Source organism: Lactuca saligna, chromosome 6 (assembly GCF_052625555.1).
Source record: "Lactuca saligna cultivar CGN05327 chromosome 6, ASM5262555v1, whole genome shotgun sequence".
Lineage (NCBI taxonomy): Eukaryota > Viridiplantae > Streptophyta > Magnoliopsida > Asterales > Asteraceae > Lactuca > Lactuca saligna.
In genome coordinates, this window is record NC_136422.1 from 80,990,900 (window position 1) to 81,012,056 (window position 21,157).

Consider the following 21,157-nt stretch of genomic DNA (forward strand, 5'->3'; position numbering starts at 1 on the left):
ATGGACTCCATTAAAACACATTATGATCAACAATTAAGCTACCACATAGGTTACAAGTAATTCCTATGATCATCTAAAACATCATAAGAACAAGAACATGAATATGAACACATTCATAAATCAAAATTACACTTAAAACTTTGTAATTTTGATTACTAGTTATTGTAAATGAATTAGCAAAAACATTACACCATCTAAAACAAGTTTTCAAGTACCAAAACAGTTTAGGGTAATGTTTCTAATTCATTTCTAGCAACTAAAGTCGAAATTTTGCAACCTGTCGACCCTACTCGCTGAGTGCATGAACTTACTCGCCGAGTTGGTTGAAGATACACGTGAACTCGACGAGTCCCCCCATAGACTCGACGAGTCCATTCGTAGACAGCAAGATTTTAGACTTTTTTCAACTTTTAAGCACAAATAAAAAGCAAACAAGCCTAGGCTCTGATACCACTGATGGGTCTTGAGCATTCTAACACTTCCTAAGTGTACATGCAACCCTAATAACCTTGGATCTATGTTTGTCTAATTATCATGCAAAGTTGAATTCCAAGGCTATATTCCTATCTAGCATACATGGGGAACAATTTTAACTTGAATGATAGATAGAATAACTTACCTTGTTGTTGCTTGTGTTCCTTGAAACCTTATGAGCCTAGCACCCCAAGTGTGATGCCTCAAATTCTTCACACAACACCAAATGCTCTTGGAAAAACTTATGAGAGAACACACACTTCTTGAAATTGGCCAAGCCCTCTTGTTTCCTTAGTGTAGCTGATTTTGGTTGAGAATGAGATCCTTATATAGTGTTGACACATCTAGGGTTACACCATGTAAACCCTAATGTGTCATGACTCTTCATTTCCATGACCCATGGTTTGTAACTCCCATGGAGCATCCTATGGGTGGAACCCAACTTGATAATCCATGGAGCCTCTTAGCCCACTATACAAGATATGGATGATTTACATAATCAACCCATATATTTAATTAGTTATCTTTTGATCACTTAATTAATTCTAAATTAATTCTTGATCAAACTAATCAAATAATATTATTAATATATTAGAACTTATAATATATTAATAATCTCCAAGTGTTATTTCTCTCATTTAGTCTATCCAATTGCATGGTGCCATGCAACCCAAATGGACCATGCCGGGTCGGGTCAAGTACATACCAGAAATAGTTATGGACTTAGACACCTTATCCAACACATAAGGCTCCGACTATGAGTCTAACTGATAAGGGTTACCCTAGCTTAACCACCACACTGATATCAACTACAGACTATATATTCATCATACTCTAAACATTATGCAATACCTTACCCCAACAAATTTCCACCGGGTCTTATAGACTCCTAGAATAACCATAAGGGCCTCGCCCATGGATCTCACCCAATCTACACAATCAAATCGACCTAGCCCATGGATCTCACCCAATCTGCACAATCCTCATACCAACTAAGAGTAATCCTTTGAAAATATTGACTGCCTTGACTCGGAAATGAACTGATCTTTCATCAGTCCTACGACCCGTCCTACAATGGACTACCTTATTCTGGTGAACACTACAATTTCATTGCGGACTTACAACACCTCGCTGATAGCCTATCATCCTTTTATAGGATATCCCTACCCCCATAGTCTTGTATCATTCCCACATCAGCCTACCAACCCTGGGGATGATACGAATATCCCGTAATCTTACAACACTTACATACTGCCATGGACCCAACACATGGTTCTACTGTCCATCTACCATACAAACCATAATCATTATGAGTTGAACCCACTTCCAAAAATACCCAGTCAATTTTTCGGGTTATGCTTCAAACCCCCAGGCCTTCATCAGCCAAGAACAGACAGAGAGGCTCCAACACAACCCTAAAATTGGATCCATCCACATACCCACCATTCGTGATTACTAATGCGTAATGAAACCTGAGTATCCACTCTTGTGCAACCATTAGACCAAACGATTCTCCCCCACTTGGATTCTCTGTGCTCTTCTAATTCACCAAAAAATCATGGATTCCTAGTCCATCTCTCAACTTTACCATTCAAACTTGTCAACAATCTTAGCTTACAAGAACTAACATTCCATTACAAGCCAACCTTAGTGATCACACACATTCCAAAACTAGATAAATACTTCCTAAAATCTCAACAAGCTCAATAATCCCAAGCACTTCCCATAATACAGTTCCAAAACCTTAAGCCACTTCAGGTCGTGACATAGAACTATAACCCTTCACTGGAATGGACGGATCACCAATCCAACTACCCACTTATAGAAAAAAAAACAATGCACTCTATATAACTCTATCAAAGTCTATTTAAATCCTCTTGAAAATCCAATCACCAGAACCAACTCGAGCGATTAATATTTCACTTACAATCTGGAGTGATGACTCTTTTCTTCTCTTTCCCTACCAACAATAGTAATTGACTCACAGCCTGTCACCAGTGAGAGGAGATCCCTCCTAAGATATACAAGCGCTCCTAAATTCTGACATCATTATCCCAGATGGGGATAACCAGTTTCCACAAGATCCTTTCCTAAAAGCCCCTGATGTGAGTACCCTTCTTACATCTTGAAGACATGAGATGGCAGATACTCATCCGAAACTTGGATTCTTATCAATCCTTTATACCTATCAATCAAGACAGGTCTTCACCAAATCGAGTTTCACTGTTCCCATAAACTTGATGACTACTGATCTTACACTCATAATCAAACCCATTCCTCATTGCCTGGAAACCATGAAGAACCTTTACATATCCTTCCTTCAAACACGACATGACCACCTTGCGAATTCCATGAATTCTTGTTGATGCCTACCAAAGATTAGACTGAATGCTGGTGTCCTAAGCGGGATACTCAATCATCTTCTAAACAGGACCCATGGTATGCAAAATGGAATATGAAATTCTTTTGGATAATATAACTATATTAATCATAGAGGTGCTTCCATTCTTAAATAATTAGGTGATAACATTTCACACACACCAACACAAAATTATTAGCATAATTATTAAAGTTTGAAAGAGAAGAGTACGATACATACCCGTAATATCTCAGGGTTATGTTCCCCCTTCCTGCGGAAACACTTACAACAGAACCTAATCTGCCCCAAACACTAAACATGGGCAATTTTCCCTAATATAACCAGGCTGAGGACAATGATGACATAATTCTACTTCCAGTGTTCATTCTTGGCGAAGCTATCTATCCACACCTTCTGCATTTAGACTTTTCGCACACACACTCATGTGCTCCTTCACCCTTCGTATAAATGTCATTGCCACTCAAGCTTTAGCACTAGACATTGAAACATCCAACTTCTTAGATGTTGCTAGAATGGTTGGATCATGAGTCATCTTCCTCTTCCCAAATCTCCTCTCTAAACCAAGCTCCAGCTCCCGAGTCACCTCAAACATCCCATCAACTTCATGAACAGCCAAGATCCGATCCTCGAACCGGTGACCAATATATCAGTGACATAACCCAAAATGTAGGGTAACTCCTCGCATGAAGTTTGTGAAACCTCGAATCCTTTATGGTAATCCAATCATGGAATAGATCCCATGGATGGCATGATTCATAATACACCTTTGATCCCTCATGACAAGAGCTAGCAATAGGATCCTCATCCCCAAAATATTATAGCGCTCCACAAGCCTTGAGCTCCCGATCGGCCCCCAACTGTCCTGCTGCAATCTCGTCCCAAAAAACCCCGAGATGATCATCCAAGAGTTCCATGATCCCTTCATTGATGTTACAAAACTTTATAGGAGTTTGCTCTAAAATACCATTCGTGATCTCCGATGAGTTGAGCTGCTGCATCCGCTTGTCCATTAACTTAGTACCAGCACATGATCCTGAACCAGAACAGACCTAACCCTGCCATCAGCTGCTAAAATACTCCCAATAATGTTAGTTAACTATTAATTAATAAAATCACATACAACAAAGCTTCGATAATATTTCGAGTAAAAGAATCATCCCTATAATGGTTAGACTAAAACGAGAGATGCATAGTAGGTTCAAATTCGTCACTCTAAGATTATTTAGCGTATCCAACATCTGACATAACATATTCACTTAATAGTTAACTCATGTGATCAATAGCCCCAAAAAGCACATAGAAAGCAGCATTTATGCAGTAACACTCCAAGCCAAAACCATATAGAGGAGATCTAAAGCTCACTTCCTTCCAACAAAGATTCCAAATCTAGTATAACATCCAATTCCTCTTAGGCTACAATGTATCACATATCAGGCCAATCCATCAAATCATTTGAAATTCATACTACCATGCAATTCTAAAAGCTTAAAAAATCAGGCATATAAAGGCATCTCTCCTAGCATAAAATCCTGAATAGATCATTAACCCTAATCTAGTGTGCAATTCTCACAACATATAACATAACAAACATGTATGGGTATTCTCGGAATCACTTACTTAAGCTCGGCTGATTGCACGCATCACACCCATTTTTTCTTTATAAAAATCTTTTAGAAAATTTATTTCCTTTAAAAAGATTACTAATCAGATTGAATTCAGTCACAACTGAGAGTGTGCCCGAATCCCTCAAACCAAGGCTCTGATACCAACTTGTTGTTGGATTAGTGTCTAAGTCGATAACTATTTTAGTATGTACTTGACCCGATGGTGCATGGTCCTTTTGAGTTGCCTTCACCAAAGCAACTTGATAGGATGAATTATGAAGAGAAAGGATTAATTATGATTTATTGATATATTATGAGAATAATATATTAAAGGAGAAATCATATTGTTTAATTAATATTAGTCAAGATTTAATTGATAATTAATTTTGTGGCTAAAAGAGATTAATTAAACTTAAGGGACTAGAACTGTCAATTGTATGATAGTTGAATATTGGGCTAATGGACTCCATATTAGAGGGGTGGATGAATTCTATGGGGGAACCCATTAGAAATCGTCCAAGGCCTTCTAAGGAAGGAGTCCATGGGTTGCTTAGGGCCTAAGCATCCAAATTAGGGTTTCCTTGTTAGATAACCCTAATAGCCTCACTATTTAAAGATCCCTAGAGCACCAAAAAGCATGTGGAAGGAACTCCTTAGAGTTTTGGACGTTCTTGGGCAGCCTTCTCTCTTATCATTCTTCATCCTCTTGCTCTTGGTGTTTGTGAGCCATTAGAGTAGTGACACTTGTGACTCTAAGCTTTCTAAAGCCATTACAAGAAGGATTTGAGATTGTTATTGCTACATAACAATCAAGGTAAGATCTAAACCTCTTTCTTATGTTAATATGATTAATTGTATGCTAGAACTAGGGTTTAAAGTCTTGGATGAATTGCATGTACAATAGAGAAACCTAGATCCAAGCATTAAGGTTTGCATGAGCACATAGGATGTTCTTATGGCTAAAACCCATCAGTGGTATCAGAGCCTTGATTGGTTTCTATTGTATTGATGCCTTGGTTATTTGTTCAAGCTTCAAAAAAATCGATTTTTTGGTCCCATGTCTAATGAACTCGGCGAGTCCATAGAGGAACTCGGCGAGTTCGAGCATCATAAAGAGGGGATTTCGGGATTTCTTGTTGTTTTGCTTGAGGATACTTGCCTTAATTGTTTTGGATCTTTAATATTCGAATTTTATCTTATATTTGAGAATATCCTTGATTAAACAAAAGATAATTACCAATTGATTAGATAATAACTTCCTTATATGACTAAAGATTGATTATTTGTATTAATTGGGTAATTTATCTTGCAAGAAATTGAAATTAGGTCAAATATAGATAATGACAAAAATTAATTGTTTAATTTCTATTATTTGTTATTTGATCCTTGTATTGTGAAAAAGTTTCAATTGTGCCCATGTGATTTTATGGTTTAAATTTGAACTTAAAGATTTTGTTATGAAATTTAAATAGTTAAAACCCTAATGTTTTGAAATGTTTCAAAACTTGCCCTCAAGTTTTGGAATTTAAAAGTTGATTAATAGTTTAATTTAGAAATGTTAAATTCTAAAACCCTAGTATTGTTTTGAAAAGTTCAAATCACACCCTTATGGTTTTATTAATTAATTAAGGTGAATAATTAAAAGAGATTTAATAAATCCATAATGTTTTGGTTTACAATTTAATTAAATTAAAAGTATAACTACTAAATTTGACCACCTAGTATTTTAAAAGTGTAAAATACACCCTATACTATGTATAACATTAAAAGCTAATATATATGTATGAGTAAAAGTTATTCTTACCGTTAGTAGGCCTCATTCACGAAGCTGGTCTATAAGGGGTGTTTAAGGAAATTGCCTATAAAATGGTGATTGAATGGGTATCCACTGTTACCCACCGCACTCTTGACTAGTGGAGGGTCGTTAGCCGAACGGTAGGATAGGACAGAAACCTTCCATTATAAGTATAATGAAGTACAAAAGTAACTAAATGCTTTCATAAAATTCCCAATCTTAGTTACTTTAGGCAAAAGTGAATTGATGCAACTCCATGAAATTACACTTTGTGCCCTTGCGAAGACATTAGTGGAGCATGTGTAGTTAACCGGCACACTAAATGGTTCTAAGCAAAGGTAGCAAATGGTGACTCAATGTTTTTCATAGTTCGGTGGAGCTTGTGTGGTTAACCGACACATCGAATAGGTGACTGTAACATGTGTGGGCACCATGTAAGTTTGCATGGTTATTCACAGCCTGTTTTGTGATCCTCAGCATCCCAGTCACAAATCGAGGGGCATATCGAGATTTAAACATGCCATTGAAAGGTTCAATAAATCTCAAAAGATCTAGGAATTTTCAATAGATTTAAAACTTAATTTTGTTTTGTTTTTCATGGTGGAAATTAGTGAATCGTCATTCACTTACCTTCAAATGTTCTGCGATTTGGGTTACAACATCCCTCTCCCAAGTTGTAGAATATTGTGTTGGGTCCTAGCCTTAATATCTCATTTGGGTGATTTATTAAGGACTCAATTAATCAACTAACTTGAATTTATTTTTTTCTCCCGTTTTGTAGATGTCAAAGTATGACAACTATGGTCTTCCCAAATCCCATGGAACAAGCTTTTCACATGAAGATGATATTCCACGATTCGATCAAGGAACACGAGATCATGCTTTACTTCCTCCACCCCCTCCTATTGTTGTCTGTGAGGAGCTGGCTATTGATTGGGTTCTTCAGTCACTTCCTGACTCATATAGTGAGTTCGTAAGAGAGTACTATATGATGAACCACAATGTAACCCTCATCGACCTCACCTATATGCTTATTGCTTCTGAATCAGCAATGATTTGGCGCACTGGAAAAGCAAAGTTCATTGGTGGATCTACCTTCCTGACCTCTATGGATATAGGCAATGACAACGAAAGGCATGCCATGATCGAAAAGCTTGATCATAAGAGAAACACAAAGTCTGAAGTAGTTCCATGCGCTGTTCCAAAAGAGTCAATTTGCTTTTATTGCCAAGAGAAGGGGCATTGGAGACGAAGCTGCCCTATTTAAAGAAGAGATCTAAGAGATGGGAGAGTCAAAACATATGGCACTGCTTTACTTAAAATCAATTAACTAACTCTCTTAAGTTCCTATTCTAGATTCTTAATACATAATGTGATAAGATTACATTTGTGTAACAACCCGATATTTCCATATCATTTATTGTAACTCTTTCGTAGTACAATTCGCGCAACCGATCTTCGCTCCGATTTCGATTTCCGATCTTCCGTATAATTAAGTCATTTTCTGGTACACATTTAAAATTACTTAATGGGTGTCTTAATACATTTAAAAAAATCATTTTAACACTCAACTTTAGTGATCGGAATATTTCTAGATATTACCGTATCGGGTAACGGTAAGTTAATCGGGTATGACCAAAAACCCCGTCTAATGCCGGTATCGGGTAGAATTCCACCGTGTCCAAAACTTAAACACTATATAAACGTGTTTAAGACTTCATTTGAAGCCTTTGGCAAATTTTTCACTAAAACTCTTACAACCTCTCTCCTCAAGCTAGAATTAAGGTCCAAATCTCAAGTTTAAGGCTTCAAATCTTTAAGGTAACCTCCCTAGCATGTTATTCAGCATCTTTAACCGAAAAAATTGATGAAATAATTGAGTTTTAGGTCCAAGAACATGAGTTTACGGCCAAGGAACAAGCTTGGGCCGTAAACTCCATTAAATGGGGTTTTAAGCCCTTAAACTCCTTCCTAAACTCAATTGGATTTTAGATATGGCTATGGGACTTCAAGATTTGGACTCTAAACATTTAAAACATAGATTTTGAGCCATTTGAAGGAGTTTACGGCCAAGGAACATTCTTGGGCCGTAAACTCATATAATTAGGGTTTTCATGCCCTTAAACCCTTCCAAATCACTTCTATGGCTTAGATATGAATTATAGGACCTTGGTTTTAGCATTTGGACACTTGAAACATGAATTTTATGGGACTTATATGATTTTACGGCCAACGAGAGTGCTTAGGCCGTAAACTCCCCAAAATGTGACATAAATCCAATTCTAAGGTGTTAGAAAGCCATCCAACACCACCAAAAGCCTTGGAATAAATCAAGGGACCAACCAAAAATACTTTAAGGGCCTAAAACACATCATTTGTGGGATTTATAAGATTTTACGGCCAAGGCTTGTTCTTGGGCCGTAAACTCCAAAACTTTTGGTGTTAGAATGCAAACTAAACACCCCTAAAGCCTTTAGATGAATTTTAGAAGCCCTTCTATACAAGTTTTAGGCCTTGAAACACTTTCTATGACCCTACATAAGAGTTTACGGCCATGAGGAGGGTCTCATGGGCCGTAAACTCCATAACACCCCTTAAATGTCCCATAAAACCCATGTAAGGTCTTGGAATAATTCTAGTAATCACATGTGATTTGTTTTAACAACATTAAACATCATTTTCGTGAAGATTAAGGAGTGTACGGCCAGGAGCCTATACTGGGCCGTAAACTCCCATAAAATAATCATTTTTGATGATTTAAACTCATTCCAAGTGTTCCAAGGCAATTTAGATAATCCATTCTAGCAACCCCTATGTCCATTTGAGCCCTTAAACCATCAAAACCACACCCACATGAGTTTACGGTCGTAAACTCATGTATGTGTGTGTTTTATGGTTGTAAACTCTTTAAAATGTTTACTCTTGGGGAGTAAACTCCAGTCCTAAGTCCCTAGTGCCATTACAAGTCCGAAGATGTCACCCGGGTCACTCCGAACGCTCGTTTTGAGGTGTTTAACCTCATTGGAGTGTAATGTCCCATATGATTAGTGAATGTATCTATAATTGTATATATATGGACATTATATCATTTTACATAGGGTCATCACGAGTAATCAAACGCCGAACCGACGTATAGCATTCAAAACCGACACGTTTCCGAGTCCGGTGAGTTCATACCCCTACCCTTTTTCACTGTTTTCCACTGTTTTCAGGGGGGGGGGGACACAAGCAAAGTACAAGGGAATTCTTGTACTCAAAACATGTTTTCAAATGTGTGTTTCATATTCTTATGCTTTTATAACTGATATTACAACTGATAACAGATCGAACATACAGATCACGTAACATATATTTGTGAAATAAGTCTTTAAACTAGTATGTTTTACATGTATTTCACAAATGGTTTTCCACATTTTATTAGTTAAAAGCACGACATTAAAACATTTGAACATAATACCTGTACACTGTTTTGTCCTCGATAACACTCCCCACACATATACGAGTGGAGGACTATCATATTCCTACTAGTAAATTTGTTATTCCTGTATGATTGGAGATACGTCCTCGGAGAACACTCCACCCAGATTTCGCGAGTGGAGGACTACACCCATAACCAGAATCTCTGGTATTTAGAGAGCGTGACTTGAGTGTATAGATCTATACGGGGCTGACTACCCCACACCTGGCTGTTAGCTACAGCCGAACCGATATGGTTCAAGGGTGACGAAAGTCATATGTATGTGGACGACTTATTGCCACATGTGGACTACTTATTGCCACAGGTTTCAGTCTATTGTATGGTTATGGAACTCGCAATTAGGATAACAGAGATTTACTTACAGTAATAATGGATTACTTTATACATCGTTTACATCTTTGACATCTTTTACATCTTTTACTTACTGTAACCAACATTCAGGAAGGTACGGGACTTTCCTGGGGAAAACATAGAACCTAATCACGATTACATCTTTAACATCGTTTACATTAGATACATACATGCAGGAAAGCATGGAGCTTTCCTGGGTAACATTTACATAACTAGAAAGACTAACAAACTGGATAACATTACATCTTTTCCAATTTGTAACATACAATAAGGAAAGTATGGGACTTTCCTGGTAACACATGATAAGTAAACAGAACAGTTCAACCAGTCAGATAACCAACTATACATTTTCACATGAATAAACATATTTTCAGTGTACAAACTTACTATACTTTACATTTGTGAAACAATAACCAACGTTAAGAAAATACAGGATTTTCTTGGTGAACATAACAATTCAGATACAGAAAGGAAACCGATACATTTTCATAAAACAAAACCATTTATGAACTCACCAGCTTTATGCTGATTTTCAAACCGCTTGTGTTCTCAGGTCAGCGTTAGAACAGGTACCCGAAGATCCTTTTGCTTGAAGACAGTGTACATGAAGACCCGTTACATTTTGTCTATATATACTATGTATCACAACTGTACAAGCTTTACTTTTGAAACAACTGTAAAACTTTTATTATGTAATGTAATGGTTGCTTTACTTTACTTACTATGTACATTGGATTTGATACTCAACGTGGTAGTCAACCCCGGAAATGTTTTCCGCCTTCGGTTTTCGGGGTGTGACAGATTGGTATCAGAGCCCTTGTTTGTAGTGAATGAAGTATACCAAACCTTACATGGTATAAAACTATAAACACTAAAGGGCCTAAGTGCTCTGAATTAAAATTATCTTCAAACTACAAGTATTTTCAAAAGTATATAAGTATACCGAACCGTCGTCATCTGTAACCACAAGTAGAACAGAACATAAGTAAATGGGTGTTGTATACTACGGTTAAACCTGGGCAGTTATGTAGTCGTGTCTAGGGTCAATATAGCCTGGCCAACTATATTCATTCGAGACACGGCCAACATGTGCTTAGGAGTGACTGTGGTATGTGGCATGCCTAAAACTTACCCTAATATCCCAATATCGAATCATTGTCGCAAACAATTCATGAAATACTATGGGAGTATTTCTTGATTCCGATCCTCTGTAGTAATCCTTATTCGAGTAGTTTTCTGTGATTACTTTTAGCGATAAATTATCTATTCGATAACTCTTTCCTGCTTTATCGCTTACACGAATCATATAACTGTCATGTCTATCGATTCAATGTAGAGGACTTACCATCCTCTTTTCCTTGATCTTATTAGATCAAGATGCCTCCCCGAAAGAGACCTAGCTCAAAGAACGACAACAATCCTTCCTCGCCGCCACCTCCTCCTCAGTTCGATCTAGCATCACTCCAGACGATGATGACAGCTGCAATGGTAGCAGCTATGTCACAAATGAACCCTGGTGGTTCAAGTGGCGGTCCTCAATCTCAAAACCCTGAAGGTAGCCAGGGACACCAAAGAGGGGGTTCCTACAAGGATTTCATGAACGCAAGACCAACATCCTTTAATGGCGCTGGAGGTGTCATTTCCTTATCTCGATGGTTCGAGAAAATAGAGTCCATCTTTGAAATCTGTGCTTGTGCAGAGTCCGATAAAGTCAAGTTTGCAGCCTGTACCTTCGTTGATAAAGCCTTGACTTGGTGGAATGGCCGAGTCAAATCTCTAACCTTACCCGTAGCCAATGCCATGGGCTGGGAAGCCATGAAAGAACTTCTCATTGCCGAGTATTGCCCCCGTGGTGAAATGAAAAAAATTAGAGCACGAGCTCTGGAACCTGAAGATGAAAGGTTCCGACATTGCTGCATATACTTCCCGATTTGATGATCTCGCACTTCTTTGCCCGGGGTTAGTCACTCCTGAAAACAAAAAGATCGAAAGGTTCGTTTGGGGGTTATCTCAACCAATAAAGAGTCACGTTTTGGCTGCTCGTCCGGATACCTATGATAGTGCCAAGACCCTAGCTTAAATTCTGATTGATCATAGCGACGATGTTAAGGAAATCACTACCACTTCTGAGCCGACTCAAAGGAGTGGTGAAAAGAGGAAATTCTGGAAGAAGAAGAAGGGTCAATCTTCTCAAGGATCATCCAAGAAACAACAGACGGTAGCAGTCCATGCTGCTACTACTACCCCTATTGCTGCTGTTTCCGCCATGGGATCCACAGCCTCAACTCCTACCAGTAAATATGCTGGTAACTTCCCTCTGTGTGACAAGTGTAAATACCATCACCATCCCGGTCCCTGTCGAGAGTTGTCTTGCACCAACTGTGGTAAGAAAGGGAACACAGTTTGATACTGCAGAACTCCTACCCAATCAGCCAACCAATCATCGGGAGCAGGTGTTAGTCAAGCCTGCTACAACTGTGGGGAAGTTGGGCATTTTAAAAGGAACTGTCCTAAGAAGTCAACTGCCGATAACACTGGAAGTGTTCTAACCATGGGACGGGAGGAAGCAGTTGCTAATCCCACTGTTGTTTCGGGTACGTTCCTTCTCGACAACTCATATGCTAGTATTCTTTTCGATACGGGTGCTGAAAGGAGTTTTGTTACTCACGCATTCAAACATAATCTAAAATCAAATCCTCAACCACTAACCGAAACGTTTACCGTCGAGATGGCTAACGGTGAGAAACAAAGCGCTAACGTTGTATTCATAGGTTGTACGCTTACCTTAAATGATCACTCATTTCCTATAGATCTTATGCTCGTTTCCATTAAGAGCTTTGATGTTATCATTGGCATGGATTGGTTGAGTCCCAATCATGTTGACATTCTTTGTTACGAAAAATCTATCCGTCTCAATCTTCCTTCAGGTCAAACTCTCGTAATCTATGGCGATAAACCCAGTTCCAACCTTCATATCATTTCTTGCATCAAAGCTCGAAAGCTCCTTCGAAAGGAGTGTGTTGCATTCTTAGCTCATGTGATCAACGAGAGACAAGGAGTTAGAGACCTCGCGAGCATCCCTGAAGTCTTTAACTTTCCCGATGTGTTTCCTGAAGAACTCCCAGGAATTCCTCCCGAACGTCAGGTCGAGTTCCGTATTGACCTGATTCCTGGAGCTACTCCCGTAGTAAAATCTCCGTATCGCTTAGCTCCGACAGAAATGCAGGAGTTATCCAGTCAACTCAATGAGTTGCTCAGTAAAGGATTCATTAGACCGAGTTCCTCACCCTGGGGAGCTCTGATTCTATTTGTCAAAAATAAAGATGGATCCTTTCGGATGTGTATCGATTATCGTGAACTGAACAAGTTAACCGTCAAGAACCGATATCCTCTTCCAAGAATAGACGACCTCTTCGATCAACTCCAGGGAGCCAGCTACTTTTCTAAGATAGACCTTCGGTCAGGGTACCACCAGTTACGAGTCCAGGAGAATGATGTTCCCAAGACAGCTTTTAGGACTCGGTATGGACACTACGAATTCGTAGTGATGCCCTTCGGTCTAACCAATGCACCGGCTGTGTTCATGGACTTGATGAACCGGGTGTGCCGTCCCTTCTTAGACAAATTCATCATCGTGTTCATTGATGATATCCTCGTATACTCCAAAAGCGAAGAAGACCACAAGCAACACTTGAGGCTAGTATTGGAAACCCTTAGATCCGAAAAGCTATACGCGAAATTTTCCAAATGTGAATTCTGGACACGGAAGGTAACTTTCCTCGGTCACGTGGTAAGCAAGGAGGGTATTCATGTAGATCCTTCCAAGATTAAAGCGATAGAGAGTTGGTCGGCACCGAAAACACCCACAGAAATTCGTCAATTCTTGGGTCTCGCCGGCTACTATCGACGATTCATTCAGAACTTTTCCAAAATCGCCGAACCTTTAACCACTCTAACACAGAAAGGTGTACCCTTTTGTTGGAGTGATAAACAAGAAACCGCATTCCAAACATTAAAGAAAGCCTTATGCAGCGCGCCTGTTCTGTCTTTACCCGAAGGGACAGAAGATTTCGTTGTCTTCTGCGATGCGTCTAATCAAGGTTTAGGCTGTGTGCTTATGCAAAGAGGAAAGGTGATTGCCTATGCCTCTAGATAGCTGAAAGCACACGAGGTCAAATATACCACACATGACTTGGAACTAGGAGCAGTAATCTTCGCATTGAAGATTTGGAGACATTATCTCTACGGAACCAAGTGCACAATCTTCACTGATCACTTGAGTTTGCAACACATCTTTAATCAAAAAGACTTAAACATGAGGCAACGGCGATGGGTAGAATTACTCAGTGATTATGAGTGTGAAATCCGTTTCCACCCCAGCAAGGCCAATGTGGTAGCAGATGACCTTAGCCGAAAGGATAGTGCAGGCCACAAAGTGAAGAACCAGACAATGACCATCCATTCCAAATTACCAATGCAAATCCAAGAAGCTCAGGATACAGCCCTCAAACTTGAGAACGTGTCAGATGAAACCTTGAGAGGGATGGAAAAGAAACTTGAGATCAGAAGTGACGGAGTTCACTGTTTCATGAATCGAATCTGGATTCCCAAATCCGGAGGATTCACGGAAATAGTCATGGAGGAAGCACACAGAACCAAATACTCTGTTCACCCGGGTTCGGACAAGATGTACCTGGATCTCAAGAAACAATACTGGTGGCCAAACATGAAAGCTGAGATAGCTACATTCGTGGGCAAGTGTCTGACTTGCGCCAAAGTCCGAACATCAGAAACCTTCAGGTCTACTCCAACAACCCGAAATCCCCGAGTGGAAATGGGAGATGATTACCATGGACTTCATCACCAAACTACCCAAGTGTTCTAATGGGTATGATACCATTTGGGTAATTGTTGATCGTTTGTCAAAATCCGCTCACTTCATCCCAATTAAAGAATCATACAAGATGGAGAAACTCGCGCGAATCTACATCCAGGAGGTAGTACGTCTTCATGGTGTACCTGTATCCATTATCACCAATCGAGATAGTAGATTTACCTCCAGATTCTGGGAATCCCTTCAGAAAGCCCTTGGAACCAAACTAGATATGAGCACGGCGTATCATCCTCAGACCGATGGACAGAGTGAGAGAACAATCCAAACCTTGGAGGACATGCTTCGAGCATGTGCCATTGACTTTGGAAAGTCGTGGGATACACATCTATCCTTGATCAAGTTCTCGTACAACAACAGTTACCACACCAGCATTAGGGCTGCTCCGTTCGAAGCCCTATACGGTTGTAAGTGCAGATCCCCTCTGTGCTGGGCCAAGGTGGGGGATACACAGTTAGCCATGAGTCGAGTCCCCGACAGTGCTCTCACTGGTCCTGAAATCATCCGCGAAACCACCGAAAAGATCATTCAAATCCGTAACCGACTGAAAGCCTCACGTGATCGTCAAAAGAGTTACGCTGATAATCGTCGGAAACCACTAAAATTCCAGGTTGGAGACCGAGTCCTGTTAAAAGTCTCGCCATCGAGAGGCACTGTACGCTTTGGTAAGCGTGTGAAACTTAATTCGAGTTACATTGGACCCTTTGAGATCCTCTCCAGGATCGGTCCAGTTGCCTATAAACTTCATTTACCTCACGAACTCAGTAACATTCATCCTGTCTTCCATGTTTCAAATCTCAAAAAGTGCCTATCCGATGAAACCCTAACAATTCCTTTAGACGAGATCGAGATCAATCAAAACCTCAACTTTGTGGAGGAGCCGATCGAAATCATGGATCGAGAAGTTAAACGTACAAAACAAAGTCACATCCCGTTAGTGAAGGTTCGCTAGAATGCCAAGCGGGGACCGGAATTCACTTGGGAACGGGAAGATTCAATGAAACAGAAGTATCCACAACTCTTTTCTTATCCATGATTTGTATCTCGTCTTATGTTCTAAACTTGAATTTCGGGACGAAATTCCCTGTAACGGGGGGATAATGTAACAACCCGAAATTTCCATATCATTTATTGTAACTCTTTCGTAGTACAATTCGCGCAACCGATCTTCGCTCCGATTTCGATTTCCGATCATCCGTATAATTAAGTCATTTTCTGGTACACATTTAAAATGACTTAATGGGTGTCTTAATACATTTAAAAAAATCATTTTAACACTCAACTTTAGTGATCGGAATATTTCTAGATATTACCGTATCGGGTTACGGTAACTTAATCAGGTACGACCAAAAACCCCGTCTAACACTGGTATCGGGTAGAATTCCACCGTGTCCAAAACTTAAACACTATATAAACGTGTTTAAGACTTCATTTGAAGCCTTTGGCAAATTTTTCACTAAAACTCTTACAACCTCTCTCCTCAAGCTAGAATTAAGGTCCAAATCTCAAGTTTAAGGCTTCAAATCTTTAAGGTAACCTCCCTATCATGTTATTCAGCATCTTTAACTGAAAAAATTGATGAAATAATTGAGTTTTAGGTCCAAGAACATGAGTTTACGGCCAAGGAACAAGCTTGGGCCGTAAACTCCATTAAATGGGGTTTTAAGCCCTTAAACTCCTTCCTAAACTCAATTGGATTTTAGATATGGCTATGGGACTTCAAGATTTGGACTCTAAACATTTAAAACATAGATTTTGAGCCATTTGAAGGAGTTTACGGCCAAGGAACATTCTTGGGCCGCAAACTCATATAATTAGGGTTTTCATGCCCTTAAACCCTTCCAAATCACTTCTATGGCTTAGATATGAATTACAGGACCTTGGTTTTAGCATTTGGACACTTGAAACATGAATTTTATTGGACTTATGTGAGTTTACAGCCAATGAGAGTTCTTAGGCCGTAAACTCCCCAAAATGTGACATAAATCCAATTCTAAGGTGTTAGAAAGCCATCCAACACCACCAAAAGCCTTGGAATAAATCAAGGGACCAACCAAAAATACTTTAAGGGCCTAAAACACATCATTTGTGGGATTTATAAGAATTTACGGCCAAGGCTTGTTCTTGGGCCGTAAACTCCAAACTTTTGGTGTTAGAATGCAAACTAAACACCCCTAAAGCCTTTAGATGAATTTTAGAAGCCCTTCTATACAAGTTTTAGGCCTTGAAACACTTTGTATGACCCTACATAAGAGTTTACGGCCATGAGGAGGGTCTCATGGGCCGTAAACTCCATAACACCCCTCAAATGTCCCATAAAACCCATGTAAGGTCTTGGAATAATTCTAGTAATCACATGTGATTTGTTTTAACAACATTAAACATCATTTTCATGAAGATTAAGGAGTTTACGGCCAGGAGCCTATACTGGGCCGTAAACTCCCATAAAATAATCATTTTTGATGATTTAAACTCATTCCAAGTGTTCCAAGGCAATTTAGATAATCCATTCTAGCAACCCCTATGTCCATTTGAGCCCTTAAACCATCAAAACCACACCCATATGAGTTTATGGCCGTAAACTCATGTATGTGTGTGTTTTATGGTTGTAAACTCTTTAAAATGTTTACTCTTGGGGAGTAAACTCCAGTCCCAAGTCCCTAGTGCCATTACAAGTCCGAAGATGTCACCCGGGTCACTCCGAACGCTCGTTTTGAGGTGTTTAACCTCATTGGAGTGTAATGTCCCATATGATTAGTGAATGTATCTCTAATTGTATATATATGGACATTATATCATTTTACATAGGGTCATCGCGAGTAATCAAACCCCGAACCGATGTATAGCATTCAAAACCGACACGTTTCCGAGTCCGGTGAGTTCATACCCCTACCCTTTTTCACTGTTTTCCACTGTTTTCAGGGGGGGACACAAGCAAAGTACAAGGGAATTCTTGTACTCAAAACATGTTTTCAAATGTGTATTTCATATTCTTATGCTTTTATAACTGATATTACAACTGATAACAGATCGAACATACAGATCACGTAACATATATTTGTGAAATAAGTCTTTAAACTAGTATGTTTTACATGTATTTCACAAATGGTTTTCCACATTTTATCAGTTAAAAGCACGGCATTAAAACATTTGAACATAATACCTGTACACTATTTTGTCCTCGATAACACTCCCCACACATATACGAGTGGAGGAATATCATATTCCTACTAGTAAATTTGTTATTCCTATATGATTGGAGACACATCCTCGGAGAACACTCCACCCAGATTTCGCGAGTGGAGGACTACACCCATAACCAGAATCTCTGGTATTTAGAGAGCGTGACTTGAGTGTATAGATCTATACGGGGTTGACTACCCCACACCTGGCTGTTAGCTACAGCCGAACCGAAATGGTTCAAGGGTGACGAAAGTCATAAGTATGTGGACGACTTATTGCCACATGTGGACTACTTATTGCCACAGGTTTCAGTCTATTGTATGGTTATGGAACTCGCAATTAGGATAATAGAGATTTACTTACAGTAATAATGGATTATTTTATACATCGTTTACATCTTTGACATCTTTTACATCGTTTACTTACTGTAACCAACATTCAGGAAGGTACAGGACTTTCTTGGGGAAAACATAGAACCTAATCACGATTACATCTTTTACATCTTTAACATCGTTTACATTAGATACATACATGCAGGAAAGCATGGAGCTTTCCTGGGTAACATTTACATAACTAGAAAGAGTAACAAACTGGATAACATTACATCTTTTACAATTTGTAACATACAATAAGGAAAGTATGGGACTTTCCTGGTAACACATGATAAGTAAACAGAACAGTTCAACCAGTCAGATAACCACCTATACATTTTCACATGAATAAACATATTTTCAGTGTACAAACTTACTATACTTTACATTTGTGAAACAATAACCAACGTTAAGAAAATACAAGATTTTCTTGGTGAACATAACAATTCAGATACAGAAAGGAAACCGATACATTTTCATAAAACAAAACCGTTTATGAACTCACCAGCTTTATGCTGATTTTCAAACTGCTTGTGTTCTCAGGTCAGCGTTAGAACAGGTACCCGAAGATCCTTTTGCTTGAAGACGGTGTACATGAAGACCCGTTACATTTTGTCTATATATACTATGTATCACAATTGTACAAGCTTTACTTTTGAAGCAACTGTAAAACTTTTATTATGTAATGTAATGGTTGCTTTACTTTACTTAGTATGTACATTGGATTTGATACTCAACGTGGTAGTCAACCCCGGAAATGTTTTCCGCCTTCGGTTTTCGGGGTGTGACAATTTCGATGTCTTGTAGGATCGAAGAAAAGAAAGGAAGCTTAAGGGAAGAAGTGAGTAGAATCTAATCGTGAAGAAATGGATTTCGATCGCATTACTTGAAGATTAGAATCTTGAGCTACTACTTGGAGTTAGAATAAGATTTCTAAGAAATATGTATTAACATAGTTTTTCAATTGAATCACATTGTAAGTACAAATTTTTCTGCAATAAAGTAAATTTTGATTTTTTATATTATTTATTTATCCTTGCAATGGCGTGTATGAAAAATTGATGTTTGAAAGTTTCTATTATTAGCAGTAATGGATTTGATTCTTAATTATGTTATTTTTGGAAAAGTCAAGAATTTACCAAATAGGGAAAGTTTCACATCGCCCAAGTTTCAATTGTATAGAAACTTGGAATCATACAACAAGTATTGCATGATGAATGCGAAATCTCATATTTGGAAATTAGACTAATTCGTTGACAAAGTGTCAAGTGAAGGACTAGGAGATCAAGTACACAAGGTTGTGGGTTGATTAAGTCCACCACAAGAGTGAAAAAGATATTCGTCATGATTTACTAAAAGTTTAGTAAATATGATTATATTTATATGATTAAGTGTAATTATGAATTGATTGAAAGAGTTTAAATCAATAGCAGAACGAATAAGAAGAATCAATTAGGCAGAAAGATAAAAGTTTTTGTATTCTAAGAATAAGGGAGAGTACCTTTTATTATGTTTTTAAGATAGCTATTAATGATTAAGAACCATGTCTCAATTAATGTTGTAATTAAGTCTTAGTACAATTGTATGTCTAAGAATAAGAATCAAGAATTGAAGAAATGGTTAAATCAAGAAGTCAATCATACTTCGTTCCAAAAAAAGTCTTAGAGTTAAGATTGTGACATTGAGTGACAAGTCTAAAATGGGTTTATAACATTCATCAAATGTGGAATTTGGAAAAGTTTTTTTTTTATTCTTGCACATTTGGAATTGGAAAGTTGTGATGTCTTGGACAAAGACCAACTGTGACCAATTTCGTGAAGTGTCTTGATAAAAACTACACTAACTCTTGAATATTTGTTTGTCGAGAAATGTTTGTTGACAAGAGAATATTATATGTAAAGGAGTTAGTGGGATTCTTAATGGTCTTGAAAAGTTTCAAGAACTAATCAAGAATAAACCTTATCAATCATCACTAGCACACGACTTGAGGTTTACAACCTATTGTGTTGACACTATCTTGTTTATGTGCGATTCCAATTAAGTTAATTATGCATGTGAGTTCTGTGAGTTCTCATTTGAATGCATAAAAGGCAAGGACCTTGATCAATGAAAAGTACATTGATAAGAAAAGGGTGATCTGCTTAACTGCTTGGAATACATGGTGGGCACTCATGTTACCATAAGGCAAGAAATAAAGATTAAGAAAGTTCTATCCATAAGAGTTTGGATTTGTCGCAAACTTTGGTTTTGCACAAGTTCGCATGGATAGGAACACATACACCATTAAAATCTAAGTGTCATAAGATTCCCTCCTTCATGAAGATGACTGTGAGGAAATGCTTTCACCAAGAGAGATTTTAAGAAGATAGTGATTGTGAAATTTGATTATGGTTATGGTATACCTTTCCATAATTTGAATTGTGAGATTTGGCAATTAGTCAGAATTGTTTAAGACACACATATGAGCTATCTTAGGCAAAGGTGTATGAGATTAAGAAGCTTAGATAAAAGATTATCAAAGCATTAAGTATTAGAAATATGAACTTAAGAAATTCAATAGGTATTGTTTTTCTGGAAGTTAAGTTGTTTTCTGAATACATGTCAAAGCTAATTGGAGCATAAGTGTTATG